The 23546-nt window shown below is 40.2% G+C and overlaps 1 protein-coding gene and 1 long non-coding RNA gene across 12 annotated transcripts in view; one reads left to right on the top strand and one right to left on the bottom strand.

Annotated features, from left to right (window-relative positions):
* Positions 1–23546, bottom strand: part of TJP1 (tight junction protein 1) — a 190353-nt gene that overhangs the window by 74130 nt on the left and 92677 nt on the right. The window lies entirely within an intron of this gene.
* On the top strand, positions 6588–9107 carry LOC109143431. Its single transcript, XR_002043586.3, has 3 exons — positions 6588–6897; positions 6977–7081; positions 8308–9107. It is a non-coding gene; the product is annotated as an uncharacterized LOC109143431 (long non-coding RNA).

Below are 23546 nucleotides of genomic sequence, written 5' to 3'. Positions count from 1 at the left end.
TTTGCTTTTGTTTCTACCTCCAAATATTAAAAACAGTTTTAAAAACAAAGGTACTTTAAAGAGATCACTGTTCGTGTCACTGGAAGAAACTCAGGTTATCTTGTGTGTACCCCCTGCAGGCTTCTTAACTATATATTATTGGATGATTGTATTACACAGTGGTGTCACCACTGGCCTGAGATGGTTTTGTTGGGGCTCCCTTTCAAAATCATTATCATTCCAAAATATATTAAACCTGAAACATGAGTGCATAAAACATTATTGTGTTATAAAACACTACAGCAGAACATAGTTTTATGACTTTTAACTCCACATTTCAATAATCCACACTACACCCTCAAGAGATCTTATTTAAGACACGTTCATTGAGCACCACATACTATCCATCTTAAGAGAGCTTTTCAGTCACTTTCAGTCTGTAGCAACTAAGCAGACATCTGGTTATCTGTGATATTATATATTCTATTTTAGCTGTGTCTGCAATCAATAGCAAAATTCAGCTCCCAGGGACAACATGTTTTGCAGCATGCCCTATTTCATCTGTAACTGTTTGGTTAATATTAATATTTTTAATTATATTAATAAAGGTCGCTACAAGTTTTTATAGTAAGTTAAAAAGTTTTCAGTGTATGTAACAGTTTCAACATGACAATATACAAGAGAGGCTACTAGAACAGAAAGTGCTTAGTTTGGAAGGATATTGCATTATTTCCTGACCTGTTGTTGTCAGGAAAGGAAAGCACGTCACGGGCTGGCTTTTATGTTTTCGTGTGTCACAGCACATGGAATCAGTGGGCAACATAAACTAATGTGATGAAAGCCCTGCATTCTTCTGACGTTACTTGACCACTCGTTTCTGCTCTTGCACTGTGTCATCCCTTCCATAGCTGCATCTTGCTAACTCTGTATGGGGATAACTGAAGTGATACTGGTTTAAAAATTATCCTTGGAGCACAGAGGCAGGAATAAGTAGCCAAAGATGGGGACTTTTTAAGCTGAACTTACCGGTAAAGGTAACATGCCTATGTATCTACACTTGCACAGCATTTACCTACGCTTCAAGCACAGAGATCACCTCAGCTGCAGATTTCTGAACCTGTGGGCAAAAGGCATCCTCTGCCTTATAGAGGTAGGGCACCTGTACCTCATCTGAGACAGGATGGCTTGCTTCACTCCTTGGATAATTGCATGTCATTTTTCCAGTAGTCCTGTATGATATGTCATCATGCATGTGCAAGAAATTCTTAGATGCTCATTTTTTTTTTAGTCTGGAGATTTATATAGTATTGGCTGTAAAAAGGCACAGTGAAACCAGTTTTAACTGAATCACTCAAAACTTTCAAAAAGTGTGCAGGCATTTAACACTTGGTGCCATTAACTGCAACCTGTAATGCATTTTCATTAAGACATTTTTAGAAAAAAATACATATGATTTTAGTTCAATATTTACAAAATCAAGTTTTGACCACAGACTAATACTGAGTATGCTTAACCCAGAAAACAAGAGGTTCAAAAAAAAGTGAAGTATTAAATGAGAATTTTTTTATGAGCCATCACACTGCCTATACTGATACAAAGTCCAAACTTCACTTACTTCTCTCAGTTGATTAGATTCAGTCCAGCTCTCTAGGCACTTACACTGCAAACAGATCTGTAAACTGATTTACATTTGCCAAACCAGAAGTTCTTCAGAGAAATTCACAGTTGACATCTGTCTCCGGGACTGTCAGGACTCAGCTCTGTTCTGCTAAAACTGGTTGTGCATCACCCAGGAAGCATTAGTATTTGGTAAAATATAATACTACAGGTGTATCTTTACTTAAACTCCAACTTTAAATCTAAGAAATACACAGTCAGAAATTTTCCTGGCTGCCTCAGTACCAGAGAAACCATCCCATTAGTATAGGACCACACATTCCACAACCTATATTACAGTGAAGCCCAGAAGCTCTAACCAGAACATTGCTTTAATCTAGCTAAACCTATACAGTCAGTACAGAAGGATTCAAAGCAAAAATATTTACAGTGCAAAGCTCAAAACCAACAGGGCAAATACTGTATTTACCACATGGCTGTTTCTCATCCAAGTGTTTAGGCCTCACAGAATCCACATTATATCAATTTCATTAGCTAAATCTTTTCTTTACACATCTGTCAGTTCAATGCTACGTGCCAGCTGAAAAACTGTAACTGTCACATCCTTTTTTAAAGTGTGAGATTATAATACTTGTGAAAAGTGCTAAAGCAAGAGCCTAGGGACAGAAATTCTTCTTGTTCTCCAAGCAGGTAAAGCAAGGACAAGCATTAAAGCAAGTTTCCCTGTGAAGTCCAGTCAGTGTGGCTGTTTTCAGTCTCTTGATCCCTCTGCCTGAAAGCTTGTTGAGTATTTCCAATGTTATGCTTTAGTCTAATAAAAGATACAGCTTCTCACCATAAAACTTGCTCCCTAGCTACCAAGTATTTCTGAAAGCCTTTTCAAAGCTGGAGAAACCAATTTTTGCCAAGTGTGCAAACCTTCATGAGTCACATAATACTCTGACTTCTGTTTTAAGATGAGTAAATATGATAATTTACAACAAGATGCTGAAGTGACTTATACAGTTTCTTATGATAAATGTAACAAGTGTTTTAAAGAAGGTCTTCCACAGAAATTTTATTTATTTTCCCATATTTTTCAAAAGCTTTTCTTTAGAAGCAGCCTTCAAAACAGACTTTTTTTTTTTCTCCTTAAGACCCAGTTATAAATACAGAGCTTGAAATCAGCCCTATGACTCTCCCCTGGCTGTGTGTCATACTGACATTTAACATCAAATACATGCGCTGCTGCTTTTTAGACATGCACTGCTGGACAAATAGATTGCCTACTACTTCTTAATATTTCTCTCAGGGTACCCATATGCTATTTTCACAAATGAGTATCTCTTTGGTTTCTGAATAATAGATGTCAAGACCAGGAAAAAAAAAAAAAAAAAAAGAGCAAGCCTAGCCCCAAGGTTATCACAGAAAGCATCCAAAACTACTTTACTAGAAGAAACACCTTCTTTGTACACTTGTCTTACAGTATGGACTAATTTTTTTCCAGCCTACTCCATTTCTCTAACTGTATCACTGCCCTGGCTGCACTAATAGGCTTTAATAGCCCTGACAAATTGATTATGAAGAAAATTAATTGTTTCTCTTTAGAAGTCCTGTAATCTGGAAGCAGTTGCAGGGGTTGACAGAGATTTACATGGAAGAGGAAAGAAGGTGGAGGCATTCTTCCCCCATGAATACCATAGTATTGCCATAACTCACATGAAACCTCCTCTCTCTGTTCCCCAGCCAGAGCTGCATCATGAGCAGTTAACCCACTCATTATTCTTGGCACAGAAATAAATTAGAGAGGTAATCACTGAATGCTTAGATAATTTCTAAAATCAGTGAAACAATCTCTACCTACATAAGCATATTCGAGAAGGATTACGAATCAAGTTTATTATATCTGCAAATGCACAAGATAATACAGTAGCTGTTGCCCTCATTATATTAAAACCAACAAATAAAATGTGAGCTTTGCAAAATTTTTGCTCATATATATGCAGGGTCAGCTTTATCCATGCATGGTCATGAAAGGCCCAGAGAAAAGGGTGTGAACATTGATGCTTCCCTGCAGCAGCACAAGCCCCATCTTGTACAACCTGTACAACCTGAGAACCAGCAGAGCAATAAGGTGAATGAGCCTTCAGAACATGTCAATGTCTTGGTACTTTATAATACTACAACACAAGTAATGAGATCTTATCAAAACGTGATTTAAAGTCATTACTTGAGCTGGATGGTGAGCACAGAAATATTGCTATTTGAATTTAAATTAAAATTTCATTAGGTATCATATTACATTTTAAAATTAGTATTTTGTTTCTAAGTGAACAGGGTTGATTGTGTAACTGAAGGCTATCTACATCACAGCCTTTTCCATGCCACTGCAAAAATAATTCCACTGGTCTCAAGGATAAGTTGACTGAGGTCTCTCAAATGTATGTTACATATGCAGATAAACTTAGTCTTTTTTTTAGATTAAAATTGTTATTTTCCATCTTCCTGCCTGCACTGAAAAGGCAAATATAGTCCTTACATGATCCTCCTCCAACTCTCCTTCCAAAAACTGTGTCATGTGTGACCAGTGAGGATGGCCAGTGCCCCAGCAATACACTATTGTGCAGCAGTCAGGGACAGAGAAAGGAACAGTCTTAGTGAGAAGTACACCTGGGGACAACCTGCTCTACACCAGGATTCTATTATTCTCTAAACAGAATGAAAAATAGCACTCTAAAGGCCAGCATGTTCCCTGTTTTTAAAAAGATGGTGCTTGCACTTAAAACTGCAATTAATTCAGCCAACATATGCGGTCCTTTATTAAAAGGCTCTTTGAGTGTAAGGGTACAGACACCTGAAGAAGTCATGCATGACTTCTTGTCATGAAGTTGTTCGGGATTTCTGGTTCATTCAGTGTGGAGTCAGCTGTGGGCTGCATCCCTTGAACAGTCCCTCTCACTGTCCAGGGAGGCACCTGGAACACAGTTCTGGTGTTCCCCACAGTCTGCACTGACTGAGGAAAAGCAGCTTCCACCCTCTGCCGAAGGACTCCACCAAAACCCTCCCCGAGGAGCTGTCAGAGGACGCAGTGAGTCAGGACAGTGCCTCTGGAGGCACCTTGGCAGCACACCCGCTCTGACCCGCTCTGCTCACTTAGCCATGCTCCATCTGCACGCCACAGCCCCGCTCCCCCCGCCAGCACTCCTGCCATGGAAACCTTCTCCAGACTCCAGAGGAGCCTCCCTCCCTGCATTGCTAATATATTTAGAAACTACTCTGTTGCTGCAGTGAATTACAAAAGAAACAAATGCACCCTTATATAACATTATTACAATTATATTGCAGTGTTTGCCTCAGAGAGACAGCAGCACCTCAGCTACCAAGGTTCTACCACATTAAGGGGGAGAAGACACCACATAGCTGGAGCACTGTATCTTGCATAGAAATAGAGGTATAATGGGATACTTGGATTGAGGATATCCCCTTACTCCATCAAAAAGTTATGCTTATATAAATCTTAAATGACTTGTAGCATGAAAACAAATTGCTAGGTCGCCAGCTGAGATTTCAACTCCTTTTGAGTCTCTAATTATGCTTGAACAGCTCTTGAAAACACCAAAATCTGTTTTTGACTGCATAGCAAAGCCTGGAATGGGCAAGACAAATATTGTAGTAACCTTCATAAGCAATCTGATAGTTATTGTGGAATCTGTCCTCTCCCCTTTATCTTCTCAGGGGAAGTTGGTGCTGATTATGAAAACACCTTTAACAATAAGATGTTCCAGAAACAGATCATTTTGTTTATCTATTTTTAACATTTATTTCAATATGTTAAGCAAACACTTAATTTCTGATGTTAGCGTTCCATCTCCATTCTCTGCTATATGGAAGAAGTACTTAATAGACATACTTTGATGTCAGTACAGATTCACAGACAGATAATTTTCTTCTGAACAAACTTGTTTCTGTAAATACAAATGCAGTGCAAACGTAACTGGCACAATCCTGTCTGTGGTAACAGCTGTTATTAAATCATACCTGTTTCTATTGTCAGGGATGTTTAATAACCTCCACTTCATAACGAAAGGGCAAACAACTGTGACTACACCCGTATTTTAGCAGCAGCAGGATACAGATGTTAAATTCTGGACTGTACTAGCCTCACATTCCTCCAGCTTTGTAAATGGCCTCAAAGCCAGTGTTTTTCATTTTTCTTTTTTAGCTTTTTTGTCTATCTTTATATGGAGATAATTTACTAGGCTCTTTGACTTTGCTATGTCATACATCTGAGGAAAAAAACAGTGCAAAATACAAAGCAAGAAGCATATGATTTTTTAGCATTCCTTCTTCAAGCATTTTATAGACCTTTTCAGGAGAAAATACTCAATGTTCACAGAGAATTCTCTTGTATGACCTTATTACTGTCACCTCTCCCTTGCAGAGGAGGATCACTGAGGTACAAACAGCACCAACGCCTGGGTTTTTCCACCCTGCTGCCATGGCATGCTCAGGGACCTTGGGTTAATCACTTCTCTGTACATCAGTAAAACATCAATGGGGGCTATATGGCCAAATAAATACAACGAAGAAACTTTTTATGTGCTTTAAAAATTGACTGGTGGTACATAAAGGCACACTCTAGCTGTAAACTTGTAATTGAAAAAGACAAAATTAGGACAAATATTGGTAGCTATTCTTAAAAATGCATGCAACTTGCACATTCAGTCATTAATATTTTTATTTCTGTTTGTCTTTCCTGAGTGCCTTAAAGGGGTTGTTACTTCAGCAAGGTACCTTATCACAGCTAATTAAGTACTGGTAAAATATGGGACTTTGTTGAAACCTACATTACACTGCAAAAGACAAACTGATTTTTAATTTCTTCATTATTACCACTTCAATTCCTCCTTCAGCATTACAGTTGTGTAATCTCTACCCTTGGAGGTTTGCAAGATCTGACTGGTTACAGCCCTGAGCAACCCGGTCTGGCCTCAGAGCTGCCCCTGCTTTGAGAAGAGGCTGGAGCCCTTGTTAGCTCCCTCCTAACCTGAATTACTCCATGATCCTTTCTGGCAGTTTCTTTCTGTCTTCTTTCTGATGTTTTTCAGGATTTCCCTTATAAGCTTGGGACTCTTATAAAATGATTGTTGTCTTGGTAGAAAATTCAGGTCTCCAGTCTTTCTTAAGATTTTTTATGAAGGATTCAGTATATTGCAGGAAAACCAGTACTTCCGGCAGATTTGCATATTATTCAGTTTTGATTAAAATGTTGGTTTTTCCAAATCTGGAACTTTCACAAAATTGAAGGGAAAAAATCCCCAGGTAATATATTTATACTTTTCTGCTCTTCTACATAATCTCTGCTACTTTTTAATTGCCGTCTGTATGTTTCAAATTTTAGGTACTGCCCTGTTGTGCCTGAGCTATTGCCTTCCTGGCTTTCCAGAAACTGATTTGAAGGAACTTGAAGTAAACATTTAAAGTGATTAAAGCCCTGCAAAGGATGGTGAGTTACATGTGAAAATCTCTCTTCTGAATTATCTTTTTCCTAGTGAAAATTAGAATTTCTCAAGGTATTCACTTCAGTATTAGCTTGTGTTTACAACAGAATATTAATTTTGTATTCTGCACATTCTCAATGTCCCTAACTAGCTTCGTAAAGTATTTTCCAACTCCATTAGAGATCAGTTTTTCAAGCTTCTTAAGTAACAGCAGTGAGTTTTATTATACCTTTTCCCCCTCTCTCTACTGACAGGAGGCATTACTGCCATTTGGCAAACACTGTGCTTTTACTTTTTTTCCCTATTCCTTTCTCAAAGGGATTTATAAGAGTTATAAAAAGCAGGTCAGCTCTGCAAGCACCTATACACAAATTTCTGCTGTTTTTAAAAGGTAATGTGAAAAGAAAATAATTTACATTCAAAACTTATTTAAAAGATTGCTGAAGCCAGGAACCAAAAGAAGGAAACTAGAAAATGATCAACTAAGATCCAGTTGTTTTTACTTCCATCTTATCTATACTTGGTTTTTCCAGCAAATTTCAGCAGATTTTTCAGTTGTTGCCATTTTATCTCCTTTAAGCACCATTCAGTATGCAAACATAATCACTTTCAGTATTTTTCTTTTATGGATTTAAGAACTGTAATGCTAGACCAAAATATCTTTTTTTTCCCCCCCTGCCTTGCAAATACAAGCTGGTATAAATGGCTCCAGTGAGTAATTTTCCTTAAGGGCCACTACATAAGTCTGGCATATTCTCTGACTATCCACATTACTGAAGGTTGCTTACAGCTTTGAGCAAAACAGTGAGCGTACTGCCATCCTCATGATCAGGCATCCAAGGAGAAAACACTTTTGATAAGTTACAGAAAAAAAGGACTCTCTGTTTGCTCAAACACTTGCACACTTCAGCTTCCTGCCAAAGCCTGTTCACACTTCAAGCTCCTGCTGGATTCTGGATATGCAAGCCCAGCAATCTACCCATTATCAGTGAGTCACCATGGCATGATTATCCTATGATTAAACCACTTTTGCTTCCTTTTGCTGCGGCCACTCCACACTGGAGCCTTTCCAAATAAGTCCACATCCTCCTGCTCAGAGATCAGTTGATCTCTTCAGTACCCGACGTTCGAGATTGTAGCACCAAGGATTGCTGGACTGAGCACCACTGACACGTGAAAAATTACAATGCCAAACTTAATAATTTCTATGATTATCTGTTTGTCCTCTTAGCCAGTTCGTCCAGGACAATCAGCACCATTTTTCAATTGTGGCAAGCCATGTGGAGGAAGCACTGTCAAGACTTTCTGGTGCCATGGTAATGACTATAAAGGAGCCACTGCACAAATGAGTAGGGAATACAGGAGAGAATGAGCAGAAAAGGTGATGCTAAAATGTGGAGCTGGAAGGTGGGTAATAGTTGTTCGGGGGGACTGGAACGTATTCAGATCTATTTTCATCAATGTAAACTTAACCCACAAATCAAACGGAATCCAGTGCAGTAATAAAAGTGACAGATAACTCACAACAAAATAGGGGCATGAGGTGGGCCTTCTGGAAAAAGCCTCAACCAACCACAATAATCACATAAGCAGTCTCTAAAACTCAGCCCGACTCAGTCCCCTGTAGCACTATGAAATAGTGGGCAGCACAGGATGGACATGCACAGCAGCATTCCAGTTCTGCCTTGGAACCCCAGCAATGGAAATGGCCACAACTCTCTTTGCTTCCTTGTTTGAGATCTGTGGCTCTTTGTTACATCCCTCTAGGTTTTTGTGCCTTAAAGATAAATCTTGTCAGCCAGAGACAGTGTCCCTCTGGTGTTTTATGGAATGTTTCTGCTCTCTTTTGTGATGTACTGAGAGGTATTTTCTCTGTGTATTGTAAGCTGGTAGCTGCTATAACCTAGGCAGTACAACAAGATGCCTGTTCTCGAAGACTGTCAGTACTATTTTTTAGACGTTTGCAAAACAGTGGTGTCCTTAAAAGAACAACCCCATCATGCAGAGGACTGAAGGAAAACTCTAATTTAACTAAAGAGCCCTAAAGCTGCCTCAGTTCAGACTTGTTCCCAAGAGAACATTGCTGGGAGCCAACTACCGCCACTTCCTTCTTTGCTTTCTGTTGCTGGCAAGACTGAATCTATTTTTTACTGACATGCCACTTATAATATGCTGTGAAATGCAGACAAAATGCAAAGAGAAATTGCAAGCTGTCTTGATAAACATTTGACATCAGTTTCCAAAGCCTGGAAATAGTTTTGTGGTGCTCTGAACTCAGGTAAGGCAGCAATGGTATAACAGCAGTACACAGCATTTTTGGACTGTAATTGCACAGAAGAAATGTCAGCTGTGAGACAAACAGCTCCCTTCTGTGAAAGAGCATATTCTAGCATCTTTATATTCAGACTACTGTACAGAGTCGCTCTTCATCAGTAACATGCCTGTGCTTCTGACTTTCTCAGTAACTGCCCAAGTCACTTAATTTGTTGTTTGATTGGCTATGAAGTAAAAATAAAATATGTAAGGACCTTTGTAAACCAGTTCAAGATATTGTGATGGATGTGTTATATAGATGCTATTTATTATGGTAATAATTTCTTTGCTACATTCACAATTTTCTTATCTAGGTCCAAAGAGAATTGAAAACATCTTGATAATATTTCACTGACACTCTACTTTGCAGCTTGGATTTTAAACATGGGTGTCCTCCCCTGCTCAATCGACTTTCAGCCTTGTTCTCTCCAAGCATTTTCCTGATCCCCTGACAGGAGTTGCTCTGTCATTTGTGCTGCTTCAGCAGTCTCAAACTCCTGACTGCCTTTAACCTACTGAATCACTTCCTGAATTTATGTGATGCCTGTAAACTTCTCTCCACCTGAATCTGAAGATGAGCATTTCAATCAGTTTCTCCACTCTAGCAAACTCACATGGCTGGAATTAATTTTACAAGACAGTAATTTTTGCTGCATTTTAAATCCAGCTTTCTTTTTGCCATCTCTGTCATTTTGCTTTTACTTTGCTAGGTAAACCATCTGCAATTACTTTGATAGAGTTTATACTCCTTTCTTTCTGTTTCTTTTTGTAAATAGTTTTGAACAACAACAAAAATAATGTTATCTAAGGATGCAGGTACATTTACAAAATGTCACAAAAACATATTTTTGGCAATAATCCCAGAACAAAACAAAGATATTCTGGGAAGGCATCCATTTAAAAATGAATTCTATTCTAAACCAGGGATCCCTGTGCTTTTTCAGTGGAATGAGTTCTGTCATTCCTTACCCACAGCTGTGAGAACCTTACACACAGTAAGGTCCTCACTGCAATGAGTTAAGAGTCATGGAGTTACAACACTGCCCCATATCTACATATCTTTCCTCACATTGCCCTGACTGAAGCCTCCCATCTGCTGCCAGCATCCCTCTTTCCAGCTTGCAGCAGCACAGTAACCACAGAAATTATCTGCAAGGGGAAAATTATATCTACCTCATTTTCAGTTGTCTTTTAAAGGAGTTAACAGCTGGAAATAAAGGGAAGAAGCAGCAGCTGGTTATTTCTGCAATGTAATAATGAGGAGAGCATTACAGTGGAAGTTCTTCCACTTCTTCTAGCTCTGTGGAAGAACTTGTGGAGTTCGTTCACTGAGTGCAAGATCAAAGAATTTTAAAGATGTCCTTCCATTCCAGTCCCCTGCTCACCAAGTGACCCTGCAAAATTAAATTTTCTACCTGTCCATATTTCTTTGGGCAGATACAGCATTTAATTCCTTCTGGAAGGTGCAGCCCAGGGGAAGGCAAGTCCTATCTGTATTGCCTGGACACTGTCCATGCCTGTGTAAATTAGCAGAATGCTACAAGCACACTTCCCCACGCTCAGTGGATGCCCTATGATGGGAGCTGGAGTGGGGAAAAAGCAGGCCTCCTAGCATCAAGTGTATGATGGGAATTCTCTCCTGGACTCTCACAAGCCTTCTGAATTTCTCCATGTCACTGCAGCACAAGGGAGGAAATCAGATTCCCAGTTGAGCTAAGGGGAAAACAGAACCCTTACTCAACAAGACAGTGTATTTCTTTGACTGACTGTCAGAAGTAAAAAGAGTTATAAAAATTACACTCATAGCCTGAAAAATAAAACTTTATGTAAGCTAAACCTAAACAGAGACTAAAGCTCTAGAAAAGTGCTGGAGGACCAGGCTGGCAAGGGGACACTTACTGTGAATACCAGGCTTCCACATCCTTCTGCATGCCTACTGCTTGTGGCACTGCTGAGGCCTCAGGAAAAAACACAGTTGCACCCCAGCCCATTGTAAATTCTGCTTTATTTCTGACTCCTTGTCGTTTTCCTTAGAATAAATACTAACATTTTTTATGTTTCTATATCTGAAACAGAGCATATAAAATAATGATATGGTACATTACAGTTACTTTCAGGCATGCACAGAAGACACTCCTAGAATCCATTTGCAACACCAGCCTCAATCATATTACAGCCAAAATTGCAGTTCTGCAGAGGGATTGCAGTGCCATGTGGGATGAAAAGATGGTTTATATGGTATTACAGTGTTTCCAGATTTCCACTCTGCAGATGGTCATGGCATTATCCACATGACTCCTACTGTAATACCAGAACCACATAAGTCATTTATAAGTAACTGATATGTCCCAGCACCTTATAGTGCACTGTGCAGTATTCACAGCTGAAGAGACAATGCAAAAGGAACATTAGCATTTCTCCTTGTCTTAATTTTATAGAGAGCATATATACATCCAGGAAAAGTAGAAAAGCAGAACAAATACTGATATACGTTAGCTAGCGCATGAAAATGTCAGAACTTCCATTAAATATGATAATCTAACACACAACAGAACATGGGCAGAGAAAATAAAATATTATTTTGTGTTGTGGTCAAAGTCTCTGAAAATACTGTTATCATTGATCTGAATTCACTCGAATAATTGGCAATTACTTTGTTACTGGAGAAAGAGGTGTCTAATTGCTAGGAACGACCCTTCTGTCTTTGTTTTCCGTTCTCTTTCTTCTTTCATTGGACTAAATAGATATACACTTTATTTTTGTCTTTTCTTAGGATAAGATGTAATATAATAGCTTCTAAAAAAGTTAGTAACAGGAGACAGGAGTTGAAAAATACCAAGGAATACAAAATAAGTTGTATGGCTTTTGTTGCTAAGAAAATATGGGGTGAAGAACAAGATCCCACCAGCTTTTAACCTTCAAGTATTCAATGTGTTACGCAGAATTCTCACAAAAAACCCCCAACCAAACAAAAAAAAACCAACCAACCACACCCCAAAAACCCAACATCCACCAACCAAACATTCAGGACACATGCATACCTATTTTCCTTAAACCTTTTCCATTTGCTTCTAAACATATTTCATTTCAAAGCAAAGCTTCCTAATGAATTTTTTTCTTTAGACTCCTAACAAGGCAATTCAGACGCTAATATTTCAGGTGTTTGGATCCTGAGCATACAAAGAAACAACTGCAGTATCCCCCACTCCTTCCAGCTACAGCTGAGTGTGGGCCCAGGTCAATCTCAGTAGCAGCAATTTTGTACTTCCATCTCAGAAGAAAATTACTAAAACACTTTTCTGAGCCACCATAAGAAACATACTGCTGGTACAGGATGGAAAGACAGAACTATTACAACACAGGAACTGGCTGTGAGTGTCTGATACCACTAAGACAGTAAATGATAATCAAATTATAATTCAAATCCACTGGCAATATGTTCCCTTTAACGAGTCTGATAAATCTCCACTGGAGCCTTGGTGCAAGAGCAACGGTCAGAAATCAGAATATTTGATCTTGTTCTGGAAATGTGCTTGCTTGTGAGTGCCAAACAACTCCAGTTTGGCCAGAATCTGGGTTCTGTGAATGGCGAGCAGTTTCAGAGTGGAACACAATCCCTGATAAGGCTGCAGTACTGCAAGGGATTCACTTAATTGTTTGAATGTCTTTCCTTTGACACAGCTCCTGTTCCGTAAAGCTAATATCAAATTATCAACAATTTTTTTACAAATATAAAAGGAAAGCACATTAAACAAATACAGATCACTGAAAAAGGATAGATTTCTTGTCCAGTACATGAGCAATAAGTTAAAAAGGGTTGCTCTTATATTAGTCTAGTGATGAAGATTTTGCTTACAGAGCCCTGGGCATATAAACTATATCCGTAGCTGCAGTGTAGGTTTATTGCCAACACATCAGTGATCATGAAGAAAGTGGACTTAAATTACCCATTTTCCCCCTGGAGTTAGTATCCAGCATAATCTGGAAACAGATCAGTACAACTTAAATTAACTGTATCAGTAAGGACCTTAATGGAATTTCACAGGATCCACCAGAGTACAGACTCAAGAGAGCAGATCTGAGCTGAAGTCTTGCCTTCTCCTTCCCACCTTTGTGATGTGAAGCCCAGCAGAGGCTGATGATGATGGCAGCAGCTGGGCTGCTTTTATGTCGACATGCCAGTTGGGGAATCCCTATGGAACTCGTCAGGCCAGTTCCGAGGCTGCACTGTCACCAAAGCACCCTGAACTAGCCAGTCCAGTTGACTACAGCAACTGGCTTATGCTGTGGAATGTTTTCCTTCTTTTTTTTTGAATCTGCTTATCAATGAGGTCAACTAGGAATACAGCACTTCTGAACACTAATGATCATAGCTCAGTTATGTAGACACCATGTCTTTAAAGAAAATTTGACATTCATTTAAAAGATGGAGACAGGTTTGTAAAGAAACATGAAGAAGAGGGGAACATTCCTTTTTTATTATGTGAACTCCCACATACGATGACATGAGGAATTTGAGTGGGAATTTATTTACAAAACTGGGACTTACTGTCATTACACTGAGCTGAAGCAGGGGAAAAAATTACCATGCTATAAGTCAAATGTCACACTAGAATTTAATATGCTGGAATTCTTGGAAAGTGTTCTAATACTTTCAGCTCAAAAGCAGCATACACTGCTTTTTATAGCAAGGAATTTTAATTATTATTAGTTTTTGGCAATCCTCATAGTCTGCTGGCATTTTCTAAGCCACAGAGATTAAAACCTGAAAAGAAACAGGAGGTGGTAGGAAAGGGAAGAATGCCTAATTGAAGTACTCAACATCTACCTATCCATGACATACTAATACAGATATGTGAGCAGGAGTGCAAGATCAAGACATTATTCCTACCTTCCCCCAAATGTGCCATTATTAACTGACTGAATTCTCCTAACAGCCAAAATAGGTCAGAGAGAAGTGGGCAAGTGACTGTACCACGTAGGGATGGCAGTATAGTAGGTGGGCTGAGGGAAGAGTAGCAAAACAGTTTGCCTGGAGAACAGAAGGGAATTCTGGAAAGGTTGTGTCTTCAACCAAATCACAGTGCCAGGATCCATGGCACTCACATACTATTCTTAGTGGATTTATGGGTAAACAAGTCCCTGCCCTGCAGTGCTTTCAGTATGAAGACATGCTGACGTGGCCAGGTTTCCACAGTCTCCACCTCACTTCGTCCCCTTTTAACATTTCTATCCGTACGTTATCTTGTAAAGCAAATACAGCCTCTGTCCACCAGGTCCATCTGTGTCCACTGCATCTTTCCTGGACATGTCACCGTGGCTGCCACATAGCCGTGAATGAAGGACACGAGGCTCAGACAAACCAGGGCAATCCTACATCTTCCCATTCCTTTGCTCTGCAAGCCACATCCTGCACCCCTCCATCGAGATGCTGAATGCACTTCAGAGCCTCCTGCCTTCTCATGAACCCTTTTCCCACGCCACTCCAGACTCCAGCATGTACCTCCTGGCTTCAGACTGTTGACTAACTCTTTCTCAACCACACTGAGGCCGTGACTCAGGTTTACTGCTAGTGGCAAGAACACACTCGCATTTTGGTGAAAGTCTGGAAGGAATACTTTGGACACTGTAATTTTGACCATGGCAGCAAGGGAATGATTACAGTACCAGCTCAGGGCAGCTTGCTCACTGTGTCTGTGTAGCACTAGGTTGTAGCAGAGCTTTGTATGGAGAAGTGAAGCAACACTACCACAAGGCTCCGTGCCTGTGTCTGATGATTTGCTCAATCTGAGCATGAGAGCCAGTTTCCCCAGTGATGCCATTGACCAGAAGCCTTTTTTATTGGGGGAAAGGAAAAAGAATTTTGGGAAAGTTCCTGGGATGCAACAGTAGTGCTTCTATTCCAAGCAACAAATTGTCTCTCTGAACAGTCAGGGAAAATATTCTGCAGACCTGTTCAGCTCCAGATTGATGGGATGCACTATGCTCCCTCTCCTCACTCCAAAATGTACTTCAAAAATGAAAGAAAATAAAGACACAACACTAGAAGCTAATTAGCGCCTCCTATTACATTTGCTACTGCTGATTCCTGTTTAAGTATAAAGAGACAGCAATTTCCTGCTAAGTGACCAACTTCACAGAATCCCCTGCACTTTGGCATTGAATGAACTGTGGCAATGCAGTATTGTTTGTAGCAAAAGGATTTGCTCAGTAGAGACTACTCTCTGCACCACCTCTGCTTCCACCTTTACACTTTTCACAGTTTCCCTAAGAGAAAAAACATTTGCATGAAACAAACACCAAAAATGTCACAGTGTAAAAATATCCTTTAGGATTCATTATATGCTATATGCTATAATGCTATATGGATAACAAAGCATTACACAACTTGTAAAACTGCTATATTTGTAGATTTGCATCATGAAAGTTTTACATAAAATTAAAACTTTGATTTGTCATGGAAGTTTCTTCAATGATTAACATTTATCAACATCCAACAGTCAAAAGCTATCAGATGTCAGTGTTGTCCTCATTAATCCTTTTCCCCTGGGAAATGTCTTAAGGATCTGTAGGCTGCTATACTAAGCTCCCCTTCAGCACACAAAATTCATCCAGATATCTGCAATGACAAAGTTCATACCAGATAATTTTTGTTATTCTGGGAGGGATTGAACTTCTTGCCACTGGAAGAGATCGCTTTGTAGCAGTCAAACAAGCACTCATAACCTCTTATCAGTATTTCTCTGGGCCTTCTACTTTTGCAAATCTTCGTGCAAACTTAACGCTTGAAATTTATTTATACAACTTGAATTTTCATTGACTGATTAGGATGGATGATAAGAGAAACACTGTTCTCGCACATCATTGTTTCTGCCACTTATTTTACCCTACTGCCATCACAGTACTTAAAGTCTTCTTTGAAAAGGCTAAAGAAACTGCCTTCTGGACACAGAACAGCATCTCATTTACTCAGGGACAGTAAAATTCTCTCCAATGTGCTTTTTAACTAGTCGTGAAACACAAGATGGTAACATATGGTCTGTTAGGAATCAGCTTGCCCTTCTCCAGTCTCAGTAGGCTAGGGCTATGTAAAAATCTACATCTATTGAAAATCATTAAACTTTAATACCAAGGCAAACTTGTTCGTGTGTTCTCAGCCCTAAACTTTCTATTTGTCACCTGCTACTCCTAGACAGATGAACTCACAGATGGGAGAGACTGCAGATCAGAAATTATAAACCTTGCAAGCACTGAAGTACAGAAATAGCATTGCAGAAATTCTTTGTCGCCACTTCTCCCATTCCTGGGGAAAATGGAGACCGTAATATTGATATTTATTGACTTTTTTCCTTTGCAAGCACTTCAGCATCTGAAGGGGCAGCCATTGCACCCAGGAGCAGGAGCAAACCCAATCGGCTGCAGGAGAAAACAAGTCAGCCATCAGTAGCTTTAACTGAAGAAATGCCAAAGAGGGGCACCAAATTTGGAGAGCTACTAAAAGTATGGGAACTGCAGGAGTTGATGTTCTTGAAATGATGGAAAACTGAAAACAGAATTTCTCCAGATCACACACAATGCTGAGCATCAGCAAGTCCTGCAGGTGCCGTGACCGGTCAGCATCTGCACAGGCTCTGGTCATTCCACAGGGTACTTCCCAGTGCATGGCCCTGGCGTGGCCCCTCTGACCAGCACACAGGGATGTGCAGAGCCGGCAGCTCCCTCTGCCCAGGAATGCTGCCAGCCCTGCCTGCTCCTCCCAGCTCCCCACCACCACCACCTCCAGCCATTCAGGACCAACGCTGTTCAGTGTTCCCCAGGAGGTGGGGAATTTGAGCAAGTGCAGAAGGCACATGAGCACCTGGCACGTGATCTGCACAAAACACTGTGCCAAAATACGGCAAGAAGAGGCAGGAGAGAAAGAAAAATAAAAGGAGCAGATACGACTCCATTTAAGATGACTGATTAAAAAAAAAAAAAAAAAGACATTGCTTTAATTCCTTGTTGGCAGTAGTTAGCCTCATTTCACTGCTTTTAACTTCTCCTCAGATCTATCTGCAAGTTTAATAAAGGTCTTTGTGCATGCTCAGGACTTGTTCACTTAATTGAGTGAAACTAGAAGCCACAGTTATGCCAGAAGGTTTTATTAGGATATTAGAGAATAATCAGCAATCTTTTCCCAACCTATCCCCAATTAAATTGCACAAAGATTCAGCTGGTATTTTATTTAAATGCAGGCTTACTACACTGTCCACTGCAGTCCTTAAAATCAGTCAGACATTAAAAACTTCCCAAGTACAGGGCCTTCCCACTCAAGAAAATAAAGGAAAGCAGTTAAAAAACCTGTTAACATCAGTATTACCACTACAATGTACTCCAAGAAACCCCAGTCCACAAAGGTGTGCTTGTATTTACGACTTCTCCCAATGAGTCCATGTCACATTTATGAAGAGTAGGAAAATATAATACTCCTTGCAAACTGTGATGCTGTGCCAGTGTTGATGTTGGGGTATTTTTCATTTGTGTAAACTCGCTAAGAAATCCTCTTGTCCTCTTAGTCCATCCTAACCGAAATCCCAGTTTTCTAGTATGCTGATAATACACTCTGATCCTTTAGTCACTGGTATGCTACTTGCAACATTGCTTCCAATTTGCTGTGAAGGTAGAGCTTTCTCCTTCAGCCTTCTAAAAATGGACTTTACCCCCCACTTAGCAGCTGAATAATTACTGGCTCCACGTTGTCTGGGGGCTGGCTTCAAGAGCAGGAAAAATTTGGCAAGATGCTCTACTGTCGGTTTAGGCTTTCTTCACGCTTTCTCTCTTAAATCGACTGTTTTCCCCTTTCTTTTCCATTCTTTATAATACTTGATAGTCATCCTCTGCTTGTATTACGCTCCCTTATTCTGAACTTCTCTACCCAGCCACCATTAACTATTTTTAGGACTTGTTGTGTTTACATCCTCTCTTAAGATCACTTAAGCAGAACAAAGGGCAATTTTAAGCAGTGAACTGAACTCTGAGGATGAGAAGCAGGGTGGAGCAGGCCCATGCTGTTTTAGGAAAGGCAGTTTGGAAACTGGGAACAGAAAGCTCAGTTCCTAAATGACTTAAGCCTGTACGAGGGTGTTTGATAAGGGTGGCATCTTGCTCACACTGATCTGAACAGACTGTGCAGTCCCTCCAGACCAAATCCCTGCTTCCAGCAGAGCAGAGCAGCAAACAGTTTCTAGCTTTAACAGCTGGAAGAGCAATACACAAAACTCTCCACCACACTTTCCCTGATAGGCTCCCAACTTCACTAGAGGCTACAGTTTTTAATTCCTTGCACTAGAGCTGAGGGAAAACCAGGTGTCCTTGGCTACAGCTCAGCATCCCACCCATTCGAAGTTCCAGAACAGCTGCAGAATAATGTTCAGACACAGATCAACAAAAAAGTTTCTAACATAGATTTGTCAGACTGGAAATGTAGTTAAACCATGTGTGAACATTATTCTGCTCTATCAGTCAAAAACAGCTCACAGAGCCTACTTAGAAATCATTTGTGTGTGGTCTTGCAATTAAACTCTGCCATCAGTCACCTTTGCCATGCAGAATTTTCCTTCCTTCCTTCCTTTACACACACACACACACACACAGACACTTTCCTCAAAGGATGCTTCTGGAGAAGCTTTTGCTCTTAATATCTGTACTCAAAATAATTCATTTTGAATACAGTTCGCCTTTATGATGACCATTTTTTTACAGTAAACTTCAAAGACCCCCACCTGGTCAGGATTGATGGTTTGTGTACAGACCTGGCACAAACCCCTATCTGAAAGCAGTAAAACTTTTGCATTCTGCTGACGTGTTTTCAACCTGTCCTCTGCCTGCCAAAATATAACCCTTGAAAGCAGACTCCATATAACTTGCCCCTCAACTATAGATCCTGTCAACTTGCATTATCCATGGTAACAGTAATATTTAAGAAACACCCTCTAGCAAAATGCTTACACTGTTTTTCCAGCTCGAGCAGAATAAATACCAGATATCAACGGTAACAAACCACATTTTAATTCTGATAAACAGCTCAAAGTGGAATTTTGTTTTTCTAATTCCTTAAATCTATTAATAGCTTACATCACATTCCTTACTTTCATCCAAAACCTGTATTTTTAATATTAAAATTATTTTATGCTTAGTAGCAGCCAGTTGTTGGAAGAAAAGTAATGGAACTTTAAAAAGGTAAACAGCTCTGAAGGGCTATTTCTTCTGCCGTCAAAGTACAGTTAACCTTTCATTTTTTGTCTTAAAATGCACTTTTTGGCCTCTACCACGTCTCACTTTACTGAGGAAAACCTGCACACAAATCTTTATAACTTACATTTAAGAGTCACCCATGTGTTTTTAATGACAAAGACAACAGAGCTGCAACCTGGAAAGACACTGGAAATACACAAGGTTAATTGATTACCACGCCAAACTGATCTTCCCAGATGAAGTAAAAGCAAGATCTGACAAATGTATGTAGCTCTTGATTACTAACAGCCTCCAGTGAAATGACAACATGACTACATTGCTTCCTTTTACAAGCTCATTTACAATACGTTTTGTTGATGATATTTAAACAATAGCTAGTGCCAAATGGGCAATGCTGATTATATTAGCAGTCTTCTTCTTCAAAATAAGAAAGTGTAGGTTCATCATTTTTCGAGGTTTCCTAGGAAAACAAACTTGTTTTATCAACTGCTATCTCTACCTAACAGTAGATTGAAACCCTGATGAATATGGAGGACAAGGTGCTGTGAATTATGAACAGTTTAGAGGCTATCATTATGGGAAAGATACGGCAATAAGAGGTGTAGGGCATTCAGGCACTAACTCACAGAAAATGGCAGATCAGTACTTCGGCTTCTCAAGCAGAAGATTTTTTCCAGCTTTCTCCAAACTTTGGAGATTACTTTGGTTTTATTCACTCTGCTAGGGTCAATAAAAAACAATGGTCTTTTCCATCTCTTTTCCAAAATTGCAACAAACTGAAGTGCAAACCTACACACACATACAGGAATGCAAACAAAACTGAAAAACAGCAGAACTCTCCTATCCAGGAAGCCTACCACAGGTTTCACTCATTACTGCTGCAAAGGATATAATCCAGTGCTAAGGAAAAACAGAAGAGATATAGAATGAGAATTCCTATTTTTACTGGTATCAGCAAAAAATTACTTTATCTGCATACAGATAATGTGGAATCACTTTTCCATAGTATCAAGTGACAAAAAAAACCACAGTTCCTCAGCAAAAGTCTGACATTACTCCCTTGAAGTTTAAAAGTAAAATCCAGCTTCAAATGGGAGCACACATACTTTGGAAAGTCCACAGTAGGTTTGTTTGTACGCTGGCCAGAATAGGTCCCCGAATGCAATCTGTTCCAGCTAAAGCAGAAACCATTTCTGCCTCAGTCTGTGCGCAGCTCCCTGGCTGGGCCAGGGAGCAGGAGCCGTGCACTTGTGACCCACGCCCTCAAATACCTCCCCACAGCACCAGCCAGAAGGTGCAGCACACAGCCACTATAAACACAGTGTTTCATATTATCTGGCTCACTTGCCTCCCATACTTCGCAACTTTTATTGCAAATAAGAAACAGTGGTATGAAATATATTCAAATATACACTAGAAACCTAGGAGACATCATTTACAGACAGTTTGTGTTAATACAGGCTCCAAAGATACATAAAACATCTTGCATTCATAGTCTTGACATGAAAAGGCTAAAACATGGTATTTTTGCCTGAAACTCTGCTAATGACAACACATAGTTGCTGCAGTTTAAAAATATCCCTTCTACATTCTCTTTTGAAAAACTATAAATAGCCTGTAAAAAAAAAAAAAAAGACTTTAACATCTCTGTTATTTGAACAAATAACAGAATAATTCAACATTAGGTGTGGCCTTAAGGTCACAAATTTCAAAGACGATTAGGAAAACAGAAAATTGAGGACAAAACCTTGCATGAAACGTGCAAGAAGGAAGGAGAAATACCCTCTTGCTAATAAATTGCTACCATCAGCAGACAGTGCATAAATCAGCACTGCTCAACTGTGAAGATTTCTGGATTATATATCAGAGTTGTTAATAATTTTCTTACATAGCTCAGCCAGTACAGAGTTAAGAAAGAAGCCTCTTGTCAAATAATTCAGTTGGACCTGTTCCTGCTGCTACTGATGCCAATGGAAGTGTTGCCCTAGAATTCAGGAAGAGCAGGACAGGATCCAAAGTTGTGGTGTGATCAGTTATACTGTTTATATCAGTGCTGTAACTATCAGTCTCCAAGTGGAGATGATGGTACTGATGGTAATGAGACTTATCAACACCAATTCCATTTGCAGCTTGGCCTTAATCCAAGACATCTACAGCAGTGGAGTAAATTGCATTCAGGCAAATTAAAGAATCCATCCACTAATCAGATTTTAACTTTTATTGTCATCAAAAAGTTTGCATCGGTGCAACTTTTATTCTTACACAGTTCTAAAAATTTACTCACTAAAGTGATCTTTTGAAAATCTTATCTATAGATACATGCATGGAAATTCCCCTTGAAAATGTTCACTTTCTTCTGGTTCCAGTCTGCCATATAGGTTTAGAAGAAAGCTGTTTCTAAATTAGCTCAAAACCTTTACTGTGACTTGACAGTGACACAGCATATTAAACAGGTTTGGCAGGAGGTAATGTTGTATCATCACTTTGCAGTTTCCCCTAGTAAACTTAACCAGAGGATCAGAAAATCAATTACAGAATGGCTGACATTGGAACGGACCTCTAGAGATCATCCAGTCCAACCTCCGTGGTAAAGCAGGTTCAACAAGAGCAGGTTGCACAGGATCAGTTCCAGGTGGGTTTTAAATAACTCCACAGAAGGCAACTCTACAACCTCTCTGGGCAGCCTGTTCCAGTGTGCAGCCATCCTCAAAGTAAAGGATTTTTTCCTCATATTCAGATGGACCTTGTGTTACAATTTGTGCCCATTGCCCCTTGTCCCCTTGCTGGGTACCACTGAAAGGAGTCTGCCCTATCTTGTGACACCTTCCCCTCAGACATTTGCATGCATGGATGAGGTCCCCTCTCAGTTGTGTCTTCTCAGGGCTGAACAGGCCCAGCTCCCTCAGCCTTTCCCCATTAGAGAGATGCTCCAGTCTCTTCATCACCTTTGTGCCCTTCACTGGACGCACTCCAGGTGCTCCATTGTCTCTCTGTCCTGAGGAGCCCAGAACTGGACACAGCACTGTAGAGGGGCCTCACCAGTGCTCAGGAGAGGGGCAGGATCACCTCCCTGACCTCCTGGCACTGCGCTTCCTGATGCACCCCAGGATCCCATTGGCATTGACCCCTGGGGACACTGCTGGCTACAGGCCTCCAACCAGACCCCATCCTGCTGATCACAACCTCTGAGCTCTGCCATTCAGCCACTCCCCAACCTCCCTCATTGCCCACTCATCTAATCCACACTTCCTGAGGTATGAGTATGTTATGGGAGAGAGTTTCAAATGCCTTGCTGAAGTCAAGATAGACAACACCTGCTGCTCTCTCCTCATCTACCAAGCCAGTCATGCCATCGTAGAAAGCTATCAGATTAGGCAAACATGATTCCCTTTGGTGAAGGTATATGGAATACCCCTGATAATCCTTTTTAATTCCACATGCTTAGAAATGACATCTAGAATGTGTTGTTACCACCTTTCCAGGGATAGAGGTGAGGCTGACTGGCCTGCAGTTTTCTGGGTCCTCCTTCCTGCCCTAATTGAATGACATTCACTTTCCTCCAGTTCTCAGGCTCTCCTGTTCTCCATGACAAAGATGATGTAGAATGACACAGCAATAACATTTGCCAGCTCCCTCAGCACTCATGAGTGCATTCCATCGGAGCCCATGGATTTGTGGGTGTCATGTTTGCCTAAATGATCTCAAACCCAATCTTCCTCCACCAAGGTTAAATCTTCATTTCTCCAGATTTTCTCCCTTGCCTCCAGGGTCTGTGATTCCTGAGGAGTGGCCTTAGCAGTACAGACTGAGGCAAACGAGTTTTCCCTGGTTTGCCATGCCAGTTGCTGGCAGACCATGCTCTCTAACTAAGTGACATACAGTTTCCAAAGCAAAGCTATGTTTTTATGCAGCACAATAAACCGA

This window comes from Corvus cornix, chromosome 10 (assembly GCF_000738735.6).
Source record: "Corvus cornix cornix isolate S_Up_H32 chromosome 10, ASM73873v5, whole genome shotgun sequence".
In the NCBI taxonomy this organism is placed as follows: domain Eukaryota; kingdom Metazoa; phylum Chordata; class Aves; order Passeriformes; family Corvidae; genus Corvus; species Corvus cornix.
The sequence above is the reverse complement of the archived record's forward strand: the minus strand, read 5'-3'. Positions and strand labels throughout refer to the sequence as shown.